This window comes from Nicotiana attenuata, unplaced genomic scaffold (assembly GCF_001879085.1).
Source record: "Nicotiana attenuata strain UT unplaced genomic scaffold, NIATTr2, whole genome shotgun sequence".
Lineage (NCBI taxonomy): Eukaryota > Viridiplantae > Streptophyta > Magnoliopsida > Solanales > Solanaceae > Nicotiana > Nicotiana attenuata.
The window spans coordinates 334,525-351,996 of NW_017670243.1; the positions used below are offsets into that span (position 1 = coordinate 334,525).

The 17,472-nt window shown below is 37.2% G+C and overlaps 1 long non-coding RNA gene across 7 annotated transcripts in view; it reads left to right on the forward strand.

Annotated features, from left to right (window-relative positions):
• LOC109236555 overlaps positions 1-16,985 on the forward strand; it is a 36,378-nt gene extending 19,393 nt beyond the window's left edge. For 4 of the 7 annotated variants that reach the window (XR_002069511.1, XR_002069513.1, XR_002069512.1 and 1 more), the window contains 5 exons: positions 4,561-8,800; positions 8,894-8,992; positions 10,373-10,438; positions 10,885-11,385; positions 16,624-16,985. This is a non-coding gene — a long non-coding RNA (uncharacterized LOC109236555). Of the gene's footprint in view, positions 1-4,555; positions 8,801-8,893; positions 8,993-10,372; positions 10,439-10,884; positions 11,386-16,623 lie in introns of all 7 variants that reach the window. The other 3 variants (XR_002069509.1, XR_002069510.1, XR_002069514.1) reach the window with 3 other exon arrangements.
• The last annotated feature ends 487 nt before the right edge of the window (positions 16,986-17,472 follow it).

Sequence of the window (17,472 nt, forward strand, 5' to 3'; positions counted from 1 at the left end):
TAATATGGATACATAGTAAGTTGGAAGATTAAGCAAATTTCTCTTGATCACTGTCTCTATCTCACTTTTTCAAGAAGTATTTCTTCTACCAGCCTGTTAGTCTCTTTTTGACTCTCTCGACCATCAGTTTTTTCCTTCGACAATCCTTGAAAGTCGCACCCAGCGGTGGTATTGATAAGTCATCTTATGATGAGACCCATACTGCAACTATGGATCTCCACTAGCTATTTAATGCTCTTCGCTTCATCAATCTTAGAGTTCCCTGAGACCACAATAGTTGAGCTGATTTGCCTCATTAATAACTCAAACATATCATCTGCATATAATAAGATATAGTAGATAATACACCCTTCCCTACAAGCTGTGAAGCCCTATAAATAAGCCCCTGTCCTTACTCTCCATCTTCTTGTTGAATACTTCAGTGATCAGTATGAACAATGTCAGGTGTAGGGTTGTTAAAGTCTCGCTTAAGGCGCACTTAAGTCTTGAAGCTCAGTGAAATCCAAGTTGTGGGATTCACCCAACACTTTAGTGTAGGTGCTATAATATGTGCTTCTTCACCTATGAGCTCCATCTTTAAGAGCATAGCACTAGACAATAAATAGAGTTGACAAAGTGATATGTTAATTGTTAAGAAAGCCTTATGAATGAACTTTTGGTGATTAGCAATAAGAAATTAGAAGTTACTTATAAGAAAATTAGCCATTAAAAACATAAAACTATGTTTTTCATCTAATAAGAAGTTTAAAATGGTTTCTGAACTTAACACGACTTTTACTTCATATATATAGCCTAATTCCATTCTTTTGTCCAAAGAACTATTTTTTTTTGTAGTTACACTTACTTGCTTTACATTTGTTTCATTAGCGCTTTTCTTCGTTAAAGCCCATACTTCGAATGCACTTTAATCTTAAAGCCCAACAAACTTTAGCACTTTTTGCTCGACTACTTTGGTAAGGTGATCACCTTGTCATAGACCTCTTGAGCTTCCAAAGAAGCCTTTGGGATTCCATTTACTAGACTGAGAACTTGATAGTGGGTATCAGAAAGTGGATCATTGTTAAGGGGTGGCAAACCAACCCAAACCCATTTCACCCGCCTAACCCGCCCAAGTTTTAATAGGTTTGGGCTAGAACAATTTTGAAAGTGGACTGTTTTGGGCTAGCCTAAGTAACCCATCAAAAATCATCAGCCCAAATGGACCCATGATGATGCCCAACCTTGACCCACGAAAATGCTCAATCTTAGAGTTCTACCTTGACCCATGTTCTGGAAAATATTTTCTAATTTTCCTATGTTTGGTTAGTTTGAAAAACATTTTCTTTATGAATTTGTTTTTCTCCAATTGGAGGAAAATGATTTCCCTACCAATAGAAGGAATTTTTTTTCCAAAACTCTTTTTCAACCTTCCCCATCTCCACCAACCCTCACCACCCCATCCCACCACCACCCCACTCTCACCCACTACCCCTACCCTCGACCCCACCCTAAATATATGAAATATTATTTAGAGTACCTTTTTTCATGATGTAGATAAAGTATTTGCTTTCATTTCAATAAAATGAATATTCTCTTTCCATGACGTAGAAAAAGTATTTTATTTCATTTCAATAATATGAGTACTTTCTTTTCATGATATCAAAATGATTTATCTAACTAATTGTTGTTGACAAAAATAATCATCAAAAATGAAATAAATCTGAAAATAAAGAGAAACACATTATCACAATAGAAAAAACAACAAATCAAATTTAATCAATAAAATAAAGGACGTGTACTGAGCTATTTTTTAGGTATCACAATAAAATAAAATATAGTACTCATTTTATTGAAATGAAAGAAAATACTTTTTCTACAACATGAAAAGAAATATTATTATTGTTGAAATAAAAGAAAATATTTTTTCTACTTCATAAAAAGAAAATATTTTTTTTACCACATAAAAAGAAAGTACTCATTTTGTGAAAAATAAAGTACATTTTCTACATCCCTTCTCAAATTTTTTTTTCCTTCTCAAAAAAAGTAATTTTTCTACATCATGAAAAGAAAGCTTTTATTTTATTGAAAGGAAAGAAAATACTTTTTCTACAAAAGGAAAGTGTTCATTTTGTTGAAATGAAAAGGAAAATACTCAATTTACAATATTAAAGAAAATACTTTTTCTACAACAGGAAAAGAAAGTACTCATTTTTGTGAAAAAGAAAAAATATTTTGTCTACATCATGAAAAGAAAGTACTTAATTTATTGAAATGAAAGAAAATACTTTTTCCATATCATAAAAAGAAAATATTCATTTTGTTGAACTGAAAAAGAAATATTCTATCTAAAACATTAAAAGAAAGTACTCTAAATATATTTCTGTTTAGGTTGGGGTGGTGGGAGGTGGGTTAGGGTGGGTGGGAAGTTCTAATTTTACTAGTTTTTTATTATACTGAACTTTGTTAGTATTATAAAATGAAGAACTGTCAAATAAAGTTCTAAATCCAAATTGAGGAAAGAAATCATTTGGCATGAAATATGAATCGACATTTATGCCAAAACAAAAGATAACTTTTATATATGCTTGTTTAAAAGTTGAGAATGGCGTTGCTCAAACGTCTCAAAAGCTACCATGGACTGACATGAGCTCAATTTAAGAAAATACCTGAATTGCTTAACACGCAAAAACATCCTTATTTTTGTTCTATTGGTCATTGAACAAGTTATTAGTAGAAAGAAGAAATATATGTGACAGAGAACAAGAAAGTTTACCGATGATTCTCTTGCAAGTTTTGTAGTTGTTGCCTAATCATTACCGCTTCCCTTTGCCAAAACTGCTAAGAAGAAAACATATTTCTTACATTTTGGATTATCAAGAACAAGAACAACATGCCCAGTGTGATCCCACATGTGGAGTTTGTAGAGTGTAGGATGTACGTAGACCTTACCCTACCTTGTGTGAGGTAGAGAGGTTGTATTCGATACACCCTTGGCTTAAGAAAAGAATTTTCAGAACATGTTTGAAAAATACAGAGTAAAAAAGCTATGATAAAAATACTGAAGAAAAGAAAAGTATTGCCAGCAAAATAGTAAAGATTACCGAAGTAAAAAAAACACCCGATTTTTAAAATTGAAGAAAAAGATAATAATACTAGGATAATAATAATAATAAACTGATAAAGAGGAGAGGGTGCTCTAAACTAGAACCATTGCTCTCCCATAACAAAGAGAGAAATTGCTTGACTACCTATTAATCTTCTACTCTAATCCTCGGCCTCCAAGCTCTCCTATCTAGGGTTATGTCTTCGGTGGGCTGAAGATGTGTCATGTCTGTCTAATCACATCTCCCCGGTTCTTCCTCGGTCTACCTCTACCTCTCCTAAGACGTATCATTGCCAAACATCTGTGCTCCCCCTTTTCACATGCCCGAACCATCTTAGGCTCGCCTCCCGCATCTTGTCCACCATGGGGGCCACTCTCACCTTGCCCCCTATATCTTCTTTCCTAATCTTATCTCTCTTTGTATGGTCACATATCCTTCTAAGAATCTTCATTTGCGCTACTTGCATCTTCTGAATGTGTGAGTTCTTGACTGGTCAACACTCTGCTCCGCATTTTGGATTATTATAGGAGAAATTAATGGATATTGCTGCATGCTTTGAAAACTAGGTGCGATACCAATAGTAAACAAAGCTTTGATGTAATGGGTTCTATTTAGATTAATGTATAGCCGTTCCCTTCTTTGCAATCCAAGAATTAGATCCATGTATACCCTCAAGATTATGTATCTTTAATTTATGAGCCCTTTCAAATTAGGGTGAAAAACAAAATGAGCTAGGGTTACTTTCTTGAGGTTGCGTCCTGTCAATGACGAAAAAAGAAGGAAAAATGAAATACACTAGCTTATGGTTCCACTCCCTTCTATTTCACTATAACAACAACAACAAGTCTATTGAAATCTCATAAGTGGGGTCTAGGGAGGGTAAAGTGTACGCAGACCTTACCCCTACCTAATGAAGGTAGAGGAGTTGTTTCCGAAAGACCCTCGGCTAAAAAAACTATCATTTTTTTGGTTATCCCATGGATTGGAGATCTGATTAAGAATCCTTGTATACCCTGCTTGAATCAGTCTTAGTACATTGTTTGTTGTTTCATTTTCAATCATACTATGCCTTTGTAGTTGTTGGAAATGATATGGTTGGTACTCCTTATGAATGTCACTTCTCTTTTATAAGACGAAACGGGAAAAGGAAGAACTTGAATTCTTTAGATTTCAGTGTTAAATGTGGAGATACTTCTTGTGGTTAATTTCTTTTATTTCAAAAGAAGAATCTGGTATAAATTAGGCAAATTCAAAATAATAGTTGCATCAGATGTGATTAGAGGACGTAGCATATGAAACCTTATTCATCTACTTTGGCTTAGAGACAATTATATCTTAAAAAAGACTTTGTAGACGTGCTGTCAATTCTTGTTTCTTGATTGCCTCATTGATAGGTTTCTCCTCTTTCTCTTACATTGATGAAATGGTAATGTTGTTTTTTATAACTAAAACTTGAATTTTTTTTGCGCTAGTTCAGATTAGGCTTTTGGAAGTTCTCTGGTTCAAGCGCAAAGTTCGACATTTGGGAATTGAAGGGGATTCAAGTCTCAAACATTAGTAGATAACATGAGAGAGTAAAGAATACACTAACAAAGAGAACATTGTTGATGTGTCTGTGAATCATCTGCTTTCTAGAATGACTCTTCGAACGTTTTCTTCTGTATCTCCTCACATTGATGAAAATGGGTGTTACCATAAAATTTCGTTGTTGTTTTCAACTAGGTCGGGGGGGGGGGGATGGGGATGAGATTTCTACTTTTGTTACAAAGGTTGACATGTGGGGAATGTAAGAGGATTTGAGTCTTAACATGACTAGGACACATCAAGGTGTTGACCATGCAACCAAGCCAGGTTGAATTCATTTTTGTCATTTTTGTGGAAGACATATTGTAGATTAGCTACATGACTTCTTTTGTATAGCACTAACAATTTGATCCATCTCTTACGCATTTAGCATGGACCCTACTATTGACTGGTTGCCCTGATCAATACAATGCCTTGGTATGGATTTGCTGTAGAGTGGCTTGAGTGATGTTAATTCACAACTCCTCTTGATATTTTGTGGTATATTACTCCTACAAACTTGTGAAGAATTCTTCAAGACAATGGGTTGGATGACATTTCAAAGGGGATTCAAAGTTTTGAAGTAAAAGAGATAGCCATAAGGCATCTTTTTTATATTTGTTGCTTTCTACCTTCATAAGTTTTGCTCCTCACTATGCCATCAGCCATAGAAATATAAGTTATAGTTGTTTTAGAAGCCTTGAAATTGATGGCCATAAACTCTGGTGCGTGGTACAACATGGAGGATGCAAATTCAACCTTCTGTTTGGTAAATGAGTAATTACAGTTGCCGCATAGTTACTCTATGTTATTCAAACTTCGGTCCTAATTGTGCTATAATTTGTTTGTAACTTCCTTTTATGCTTTGCCCCATATGTGGAATTTTTACAACTGGATCTAGCTTAATTGACTAAGATTCCTACTGAATAAATGAAATAGGACTCCACCATCTAATAGGTGCACAAGACTGATTTCCCCCACTTTGCATATAGTTTTTAGTTCATAGGAAGAGTTTGTCCCTTCATTTACCATCTCCTCTTGTACCTTTTACTATCAAAGTGAAATATGTGAAGAGTCTGCAACATAGAATGTAGGACATGGAACAATCCTACCAGCAACTTCCGTCACTTCTCTTCCCGCGAAGTGACAACTAACATTTAAAAATGCACCTAATTTGCCCCATTTTCACACTCCTATGTATTTCATGTTACCCACGCTCTCAGGCCTGCAACTCAACTCAATTACTTACAAAGTTTATTAGTTAAAGATAATTAAGTAATAAAATACATTTTAAAAATTTATACTATTACCTATTGATTTGATGAAAGTATAAAGTACGAGTAAGTAATTTTTTTGTTTTTGTTGTTCACTGATGTCCAGTACTCACTTTGGGACAGCTAATTCAAATTCGTGCCTAGAAATGTGCACAAGACTGATTTTCCTCACTTTGCATATAGTTTTTAGTTCATAGGAAGAGTTTGTCCCTTCATTTACCATCTCCTCTTGTACCTTTTACTATCAAAGTGAAATATGTGAAAGAAGAAGAAAAGATGTGATGCCTAATGTTATTGACGATTTTCAGGCATAGGTTATTGCTAGTATTGGTTATGTTGAGTCCAACCTAGACTAGCATAAAGTAATGGTACTCACTCTTCGTCTATCCATATCTACGATGAAGATCTAATCTTAAATATTAAAGACTTGTTATTTTATTTTCCAGCTACATTTTTATTAAAACTTACAAAAGTAAGACTCTTGATTTTGTGGTCTAGTATCATTTTATTCTGACGCTTTTGGGATACCTCATGGAGTTTATTCTCCTCCTTGCTTTTGAAGATGAGTTGAACACTAGCCTATAACATGATCTAGGTTTTCACGGTTTTGGACTTCACCCTTGGAACTTCTATTTATTTTTAATTGACATTCGGTAGACTTATGGTAATTCAGAGGAGTTGAAAGTTATGTAAAATGCTAAGAGGGCCGTGTTAAGGTGCCATTTGACTTATTAGGGTGAGAAAAATTAGAATACTATTCTGCATATGTCTTTAGTATTTTGGCATTAACATGATGTAATACTGTTGGATTTATTATCTCCTGTATTTCAATGTTGTATTTTATGAGGATGTAAAGATGGATGTGTGGGTGTACCAGGAGGGATAAGATTAGGAATGAAGTTATTCGGGAAAAAGTGGGTGTGGTCTCCGTGGAGGACAAGATGGAGGAGTCGAGACTGAGATGGTTTGGGCATGTTAAGAGAAGAAGCATTGACGCTCCTGTTAAGAGGTGTGAGAGGTTGACCATGGCGGTTTGACAAAAGGTCGAGGCAGACCTAAGAAGTACTGGGGAGAGGTGATCAGGCAAGGCCTAGCGCGACTTCAGTTCACTGAGGACATGACCCTTGATAGGAGGGTGTGGAGGTCGAAGATTAGGGTAGAAGGGTAATAGGTAGTTGAGAGTTTCCCACTTTCTTACCAGTAGTACTAGTAGCACGCATGTACTTTCCTATTTCTCAGATTTATATTACATCATCATGTTGTTTAGTTTGTTTTAGTTATCGTATTCTCCTGTGGTTACTATTTTGGTAATACTTATTCTTTTCTCCCCTTTCTCCCCTCTCTTTATTTCTTTTCTTCTTTTTCTCCCTCTGCTTCTTATTCTTCTTCCTCTTTTCCTCCTCTCTACCTTTCTGAGCCGAGGGTCTATTGGAAAGAACTTCTCTACCTTCACTAGGTAGGTGTATGGTCTGCGTACTCACTACCCTCTCCAGACCTCACATGTGAGAATATACTGGGTATGTTGTTGTTGTTGTATTTCTGGGGATTCTGCTGAACTTATCCCATGCATTTATTCATGAAGAGTTAAGACTGTAATTTCTCCACAATAGAGTTAAAGCACAAGGATAGACAAGTATGTGATCAACACTTTGTTGATATCTATGTGGAATTTACATGCTTCAAATGATCTCTGTCTTGTTTCCCAACTTGCAATGAAGCTAATGGTAGACGACCGCTCGTATATGTTGATGGTGGGATTATGCAGAGAGAGGCTACATTTCATCCCACCGATATTATAATAGTTGGTAGTGCTTGATAACGTGAAGTTTAGCATTAGCACTTTTGACAAAAGGTAAGCAAAATGTATATATATGTAATAAGTGAAGAGCTTATCTGTATATGGAAAGAAATCATCTAGAGTAGGATTGAACAGAGATATTGGGTCTCTTTGAGGTGGCAAAACTGAACCATGGATACCTATTTGAGGTTTCATGACATTTAGGCAACTATGGCTTTTGTTAAGAATAATACATAAGTTAGTGTCGTTTAGATGCATGTTGGGGAGGGAGGATATCCGTCAGATTATAATTTAGGCTCTTTAGTTGTTGGTCATATTCAGTTTGCTTCATTTTTGTAGAGTGATAGCATGGCTATGTGATGACAATTGGTTTGTAGAAGGGATTGCTTCTGGTCAGAGGTAACTATATAGAGTCTAACCACATCTAAGGCGGAAGGTTTATCTGCTTATAGTTCTTCAATATTATAGCCTTATCCTTGGTTCTTATGTTCCTGTATTTGCATAATATTTATTGCTTAGGTTTAGGGATGACAAACGGGCGGGTCAGATCGGATATGGGCAGGTCGAAAACGGGAATGCAAAAATGACTAAATTATTCGACCTAATTGTAGCAAGAACGTTGCGATAGAAGGTTTTCCCGCAACGGTCCGTGCACCGTGCCAATAGACATGTTTATGGGAACGGTTCTGCAAAAATATTTTTTTATGGGAACGGTTTTTCATTCCCTCCTTATTTCCCCCAAAATTTGCAAACCCGCCAAATCAACCCCCATTTCTTTTATATTTTTGATTAATTTTAATAATGTAAATATAAAGTTAAAACATTTTCCCAGCAAACCCACCCACCTGTTCATTCGATACATCCAATGACCATCTCTTTCTTTTTGCCTCTGAAGATTCATTCCCCCCAAAATCCTCTCTTTCACTCCTAAAATTCAAGTCCAGAAACCTAAGATATTTATACTTTTATTGTCTTTCAACTCCTTATAGATTCGTCTCAAGGACAATTGCTAACCTTCCCCAAATCCCCAAATTCCAAAATCAATTTTATGCTCGAATCGGAGAAGCCGTCCAAACGAATATGTAAGTTTTGTTATCTGATTTGGGTTTTTTCGTTTAATCGTTCCTTTTTCTTTAATTTTAGGTCGTTTGTAACCAACAGTTCTTGAATTTTAGATTATTAGTGTGGATCGTCTTCTGCTGGAGTTGATAGTCGTTCGTCTTTGGATTGGAGAGAGAAAGGTGTTACTACAGTAAAAAATCAAGGCAGTTGTGGTATGCTCAGTTTATGCCTTATCTTTTAGATCTATCTTTATGGTGATTCATTTATGTGGGAGGCTATATAATTTGTGCATAGTAGAGCCAACATTACAAATTTTTATAAAGTTTGGATTTTGATGATATTTATCTCAAATGACAATGGAAACTGATGATGTTTTTTGCCTTTTTCTCTTGTCTGGGAAACTTGTAATTTCGCTTGCAATGTTCAGTTGTCCCTGGTCTTTCTTGCTATTTCATCAGAGATTCCCTAGCTTCCGTTTCTTCCTTCACTAACACTCATCTGGATCATTCTATTCTTCTTTACAATTAAACTTAATTAGCCGTGAAAACACAGAATTGGTCACTGTAAAAAGGCATTCAACAGAGCAGCCAACAAGATAACTTTTCCACTTAGCTTTAACGTGTAGAAATGGAAGTTTACTTCAAGAATCCTAAGTTTTATCTTATAAGGTTATTAAAGAAGTCTAAGAGCTCCTGTAATTCACAACATTCAATTTGAACAAGAGTAATGTGACAACCTTACATTTGATAAACTTAATTTACTAGCCAGATTGTTGGTTTTACTACTAAGCTGCCTGACTATCTTCATAACAGAGCACATCCGAGGAGTAAAACTTGGTTGGATTGTCATTCGTGTTAGCTACTGAACCATAAACTTCACCAGACTACTCGAGAAATGATGCCCGTGCACTGTTTCTTTCTTTCTTTCTTTCTAGTGAAGCAATTTCAAAAATGTAAGGCATCCAGTATTACCTTTTTGTGGTTATCCAGCAGGGTACACATAAAAATCAGAGTAAGACTGCAGATAGATGAAAGACCTTTCACTTTCATGGCATTTAACTCAAATCAGAGTGATAACAACTACTAGTCTTTATAAAGAGAGTGAGCCTAAAATATAAATGGGTTCTGCTTTGGATTCTTGTTTGTTAGTTGATCTTAAGTCTTTGTTCTCTTGATTAGTTATGTCTATTCTCTTTCTACTGATATTCGTAAGATGATGTGTTGATAAGAAGCAGGAAGTTCCTGAATAATTGTTATTGTCCGACAAAATATGAGATCCGACTATTGAATCTTGTTCTCCCAAAAACTTTTCTCCAGTTAACCACAGTAATGAATAATTGAATATAACTTGTGTAAAGTTAGTAATAAAGCATTATATTGGATTGAATATAAGAATTGTCATTTTGACCTTTTAATAACAAGTGACGTCGTAAAAAAGCCATGGACTGGTATCCACCTCACGTCCTCATCGCCATTCTGCACACACGCACACGCACCAATAAAAGAAAAAGAATCTGGGGGACCATGTTTGTGCTGTTCATACTGCCTGGTTTTCATTGTCCTGATTAAGATGATGTTTACTTCTACTGGCAGTTCTATACCAGTTTTCCGAAGTACACTTCGTCCGTGGCTCAAAGGAATTTGAAGACCTATGCTCAGGTAATTATGTCATCGTGCAAACATTGGATCCAAGTAGCAATGATCCGCTCGCAGCAAAATGAATGGAATTTCTGTTTTTTTCCTCGTTTGATTTTGGACAATGCACGATCTGTTGAGCATGCTCAGTTGGTATTAGAAATGATGTATTGATCTGGGTGATGTTTCAAAATATAAGCATTGCATTTAAATCAGTATTAGTAGGGATAATTGAAACGAGAACATACAGCAAGAGCTTTCAAAGTAACAACATTAAGTTAAACTGATGAAAATAAATTAAGGAGTTTGAAGAAGTGGCATCTTTTGTTGGCTCATGGAATTTAGGAAAACTGTGCTTGGTCGTATGTATAGCTAGTTCAAGTCATGAGATTTTCCTTTCAAATCATTATTGAGTTGGTATTGCAACAGCTTTAGGTTAATTCTTTGGCATGTATGCTCTTCTTGTGTAGAATATAAACCAGCAGTTTGCGCACCAAATTCAACAGTATCAGCTGCAATATTGTGTGCACCTGACTTATCAACTGTCACGCCATTTGTTTTTCGAATCGGGGAAGTAGTATGTTGTTGTCGTGAATTGATATCACAGTTGTAGCAGCTCGATCGGCCAAAAAATAGTAATTGTGATAAAATATGTCATAGAGGCAGTGTTATTAAAAGCGCTCGCTTCTCGCTTTAAGCGATGAAGCGAGGCGAGGCGCAGGGTTAGCGCTTTTCTGCTAAAAAGGCGACTCACACTCAAAAAGCATGCGCTTTTCTCGCTTAAGCGAGAAGCGAGCCAGTAGAAAAAGCGAGAAAAAGCTCGCTTAAGCGAGCATAAGGCATCAGCTAGGGCTTTTTTAAATTTTTTTGGCAAATAACCCATCTGTTAACGAAACATACGCAAGGACTTCTTCTCCCGCGAACTCCATCGACGACCACTGCTGCTCCAACGACTTCTTCTCCAGATCTCGGTAAGTTTCTTCAACTTCTTCTTCTTCTTCTTCTTCTTCTTCTTCTTCTGTTCTTCTTCTTCTGTTATTCTTCTTCTTCTTCTGTTCTTCTTCTTATGTTATTCTTTCAATTATTTTCACTTTTTAAGCGCTCATTTTTTGCCTTAAACGACTTCTTCTTCTTCTGTTATTAAAAGTGCTCTGTTTTATGCAGCTTTATGCTCTGTTTTCTGCAATTTATCAGTGAAGTGCACTGTTTTCTGCCCTAATTGTTATTTTTTTTAGTATCTATTTATTTGCTTCTTGATTCAAGAATTGAAACATTTGCTTAATATGTTATTTTTAATGAGTTCTTAGCCATTTATCTATGCATATTTTTTATTTTTTATTTATGTGTTAAATTGCGCTTCACAGCAAAAAAGCGCGCGCTTCGCTTTTCGCTTCTCGCTTCTATGAAGCGAGGCCTCGTCGCTTTTTTGCGCTTAACGCTTTCCAAAACACTGCATAGAGGGATTTTACTTTATCATGAATCCATTGATTCTATATGACTTATTACTACTCCCCCTTTCGCATTTTATTCGTACATATAGTGGGGTGGGGGGAAATGGAATCCATCCGAGATTGCTGCTGCACCTGTCCCTTAAGGTTTTGATGTCCAATTTCTTTAGATTTTTGTCCAGCAACATGACCTGTAGTAACACCAGCAACCACATTATCTTTGGCTGAAACATCACAAACATGTCCAGACTTGCCTTGAAAAAGCAGTTATCCAGCTACATTTTCGTCACGACCCAGATTTCCCCACCCTCGGGGGTCGTGATGGCGCCTACTCGTAGAAGCAAGGCAAGCCACAAATCATAAACTCCTACCTACTTTATTTTAAATCTTTTTATCAATCATAGCAACAAGCGTTAAATATTTAAATGACAGCGGAATATGAAATTAAAGCGGAAGACTTAAATTAAATAAGCTGAACACTAATGCGGAATTCAACATGTGCCTCTACCCAAGAACTGGTGTCACATCATCCACGGACTACTAAGAGTACTAGATACAATCGTTTGAAGGAAATATAACACTGTTTGTCTCAAAAACATGAGATAACAGAATAAAAAATAAGATAGAGGAGACCCCGGGCCTGCGGACGCGTGCAAGGCTACCTCGGAGTCTCGATGGACTGAAGGCTGGCTCCCGAGATACTACTGCTGGCCGGGACCTGGATTTGTGCAAAAGAGCACAGAGTGTAGTATCAGCACAACCAACCCCATGTGCTGGTAAGTGCCTAGCCTAACCTCGGCGAAGTAGTGACGAGGCTAGGACCGGACCACCAAATAAACCTGTGCAGTTATATAATATACAGCAGAAAGTAAAGCAGGAATAAATAAGTAAGGATGGGAGGGGGAAAACATGCTTCGGGGATTAACAAGTAAATCAGAATATCAAGAGAACCATATAGGAACCAAAATCCAACTACTAGCAAGAATAAGGAAAACAAAGGCAGATTTGACTTTCTTTTCACATCTTGTTGCAGGCGTGGAACCCGATCCCATTTCATTATATCTCGTGATAGGCGTACCACCCGCTCCCATTTAATTAAATCTCGTGGTAGGCGTACCACCCGCTCCCATTTCATTAAATCTCGTGGTAGGCGTACCACCCGCTCCCATTTCATTAAATCTCGTGGTAGGCGTACCACCCGCTCCCATTTCATAAGTCTCCGAGAGCCAGGGAAAATGAGGGCGGTAGGGTAGGCGTACACCCGCTCCCATTTCATTTAAATCTCGTAGTAGGCGTACCACCTGCTGCCCATTTCATTTAAATCTTCGTGGTAGCGTACCACCCGCTCCCATTTCATTAAGTCTCGTGGTATGCGTACCACCCGCTCCCATTTCATTAAATCAAAGTTCTCCAAATGAAATTTACTCCAACAAACGCAACGAATAATATTGAATTCATAAAACAACAAGTACACAATAATTAAGACTCACTGAGGAAAATAAGTAATGACAAGTAGTAATTAATTATGGACTTTAAGGAGCAAATAGGCAATTTAATATTTAGTATGCTAAATGTCAAGTAGCAATAAGTCACATAACCAATGTAGATTATAGCAAAATTCAAGGCATAATGTTGCGCAAGGATACCTCGAGCTAATAATAACAAGTAACACAATAAAGGAAAATGCCAACATAAAGAATCACAGTAATAGTGGAATAAGACAATTAATGCACTGGAACCGATAACAACAAGAAAATCAGTAAATAAAAGTAAAGGACAACATAACTCAATTATCAGCAAGAATCAGGAAAACAAAGACAAGTGCACGGCATCACCCTTCGTGCTTTTACTCTCGTCCTCACCAAGCAATAATATAATGAAAACGTGCACGGCATCACCCTTCGTGCTTTTACTCTCTTCCTCACCCATATAACAATCACAAACAAGGGCAAGGGAAATAAACAAGAACATGTAGGAATCCCGGCAAGGGAACAACGATTTAACAATTAAATCCCGACAAGGGAGCAACAAGTAAATAATCAAATCCCGGCAAGGGAACAACAATTAAATAATTCAATCCCGGCAAGGGAACATCTCAATAACTCTTTCTCTATCTTTCACTTGTACTTCATAACTCACTTTACCACTTGAGCCAATGCTCCAAAGGGTTCAATCATCTCATATACTTTCACAATTCATAATATAACTCGAGCCAATGCTCCAAAATGTTCAAAGGTCTCAATTCCTTCCACAAACTTTTCACAACTAGGAATCATCACCAAAGCATGAAGAATACAACGAAACCATGAAAATCACAATATAAGACTCACGGTCATACTTGACACCAACGTATAGATACTCGTCACCATGCCTATACGTCGTACTCAACCATTATCACATAGCAAATAGGACTAAACTCCTAATCCCTCAAGCTAAGGTTAGACCAAACACTTACCTCAATGCCTTGAATACAACTCAAGCCTCAATTATAGCTTTATCCCGCAATTCCACCTCCAATTCGCTCGTATCTAATCACAAATTACTTAATTACATCAATAAACACTAAATGAATCAACCCCAATGCATGAAAATGAGTTTTCCAAAATTTTACCCAAAAAGTCAAAAATCACCCCCGGGCCCACGTGGTCAAAACCCGAGGTTCGAACCAAAACCCGATTACCCATTCCCCCACGAACTCAAATATATAATTTGTTTTGAAATCGGACCTCAAATTGAGGTCCAAATCCTCAATTTTTGAAAAACCTAGGTTCTACCCAAAACACCCAATTTCCCCCATGAAAATCTTTGATTTTAAGTTGAAACCATGTTAAAAGATGTTAAGGAGTGAAAAAAATAAGTTAGAAATCACTTACCAACGTTTTGGAGAAGAAGGGTTGGTTGAAAAATCGCCTCTTATGTTTTTAGGGTTTTGAAAAATGAAAAATAACTGAAAATCCCGTGTATTTATACCCTTCTGATACTCCCTGTGCGGACCGCACAAAAAGGACCGCGACCGCACAGGCCTCCCTGAAGACCTGCAGATCATAGCCCCGTGCGGGACGCACAAAGCCGACCGCGGCCGCACGCGATTCCTCACGGACAGCGCAAGAGGGTTCAGAGACATGCAATATTTCCTGAACCGGCAACATCTGATCTTTTAAGTCTAAGGCATCCCGGAACCTACTCGAAACTCACCCGAGCCCTCAAAACTCCAATCCAGGTACACACACAACCTCAAAAACATCTTACGAACATATTCGTGTAATCAAATCACCAAAATAACATCATAAACGTCGAATTAAACCTCAAAATCCAAGAATTCTTTCAAGCTTCATAAAACATCAAAATTTTCAATTTAAGTCCGAATCACGACAAACGGCGCCCGTTTTCAACCAAATTTCACAGGAAGGACTTAAAACATATATAAGACCTGTACCGGGCGCCGGAACCAAAATACGGGGCCGATACTATTGCTTTCTAATCAGATTTCATTTCCAATTTCCTTAAACAATTTCAGAAAACAATTTTACAAAAAATTCATTTCTCGGGCTTGGGACCTCAGAGTTCGATTCCGGGCATACGCCCAAGTCCTATATTTTCCTACGGACCCTCCGGGACCGTCAAATCACGGGTCCGGGTCCGTTTACCCAAAATGTTGACCAAAGTCAAATTTATTCATTTTAACATCAAAATTTAGCAGTTTTCATAGAATTTCATATTTAAACTTTCCGGCTACGCCCGCACTGCGCACGCAAATCGAGGCAACTCTAAATGAGGTTTTCAAGGCCTCGGAAGCACACAATGGGTAAGAAAACAGGTGATGACCCCTTTGGGTCGTCACAATTTTCCACACCTATCTTTTGCACAGCAGTAGCTATAGGAGCTGCTTGTTTTTCAATTATATCAACTAGTGCAGCAGGGTGTTTAGCAATTCCAGCATTACCTATAAGAGCTGCTGCTTTCCTCATGATCTGATCATCCTTAATCCCATCAGTAATATATCGAGCTGCCGTAGAAGTTTGTCCAGCTTTATCTTGAATGTCACGCACCTGCCCAGCTTGTAAGACTGGTTTCACAGCATTGTAGATTCTCTTCAAGACTGTAGAAGCTGGAACATCACGTGTAGCAATAGCAGCTGGTTTTTGTCCAGCGATTTGAACCTGCCCTACTACTGCTACTGCTGATTCAACACCAGAAACAATTGCAATTTTCTGCCTTTGACTAGCATCTGAAACTTTAAGATATCCATCTGAAACTCGATCACCCACAGAAACTTTGGCAACCTTCAGTTCCTGATCAACCCTATCCGGAACTTCGACAGCTGTAACAATTTACAAGCCCGTTCCTTCTGCATTCATCTTCTCAGTCATACGATCACCAGATGCATTCAAAGGAAGAGTAACTTCCAAAGCTGAAACTGCAATAGCTGATTCTGTAGCAGCATCACTTAGTAATGCATGTTGCCAGCTGTCCCAAGTTCTTGTTGCACCAAATTGTTGAAACCAGTTGCATCCACTATAGCATTGACGTGTAAAGTCAACGCCACATCCTGTGTACCTCTCTCAACAGCAGAAGAAACATCACCTTTAAATCTAGCTTTTGCTCGATTCATAGGAACTGGCTTTTGCATGATTTCGGTACACCTTATTGTTTCACTTGGTGCCTCTTTCAATTGTCTTCCATTTAGCTTCTATTGTGTTTAGTTTATAATTCTCAAGTCCTACTTGTATGTTGTTGTTTGATGTTTCTTTCTTCTTGCAGAGAATGTCCCAAATTAATATTGAGAACCGAAAACAGTTAAAGAATCCTCACACTGCTGGAAAAAGAAGTTTTGCTTTAGTTCGTTCTAAGTTGGTGTGTAACTAGTTTTCATGGCAAAAAATTTCTCAATTTTGGCTCTTGTTTAGTTCATGGTTGATCACCGGGAATGCTAACTCACTTTCATGTAACTAGAAAAACGATAAGCAAACTTCGGACCCTTTATCAGCAAAGGAAGTCTTTGTAGCTACAAGAAAAAGAAAAGATGGGCGATCATACAAGTGCTCAGATGAAGATACAACTAGAAAAATTGTGCGAATTATATTTAACTAATGTTATATCGAAATCAATTATTTTTTTTATTAGTTTACTTTTTATTTACTTGTTCTATTTTTTTGAATTTGCTTTGAAGGCTGAAATAAGGCTATATTCTGGGCCGGGCTCGGGCCTAAATGGGCTAAATGGGTCGGGCTAAACGGGCCTGGGCTTAGCGGTCCCGGGCTTCATGGGCTCAACGGGTGGAACCAGCCCATGACGGGCCTAAGCCCACATGGTCCTGGGCTAAATGGGCCGGGCTCGCGGGCCCATATGGGCCTAACGGGCTTTTTTTTTATTTCCGGGCTATTTTTTTTGTTTAAGGCAATTTCTTGTAAACCATATATGTATATACTAATATAAATTGCTCTTATACATGGCTATATAACTATATGTAGTATATATAATATAGAAACCTAATTATTAAAGTGCTTGAAGAAAAAGTAAAATAACAAAACAATAGTAAAACTAAATTATCATGCATAATAAATTAATAACAAAGTAAAACATTAAGCATAAATACGTCTAATAATTTTA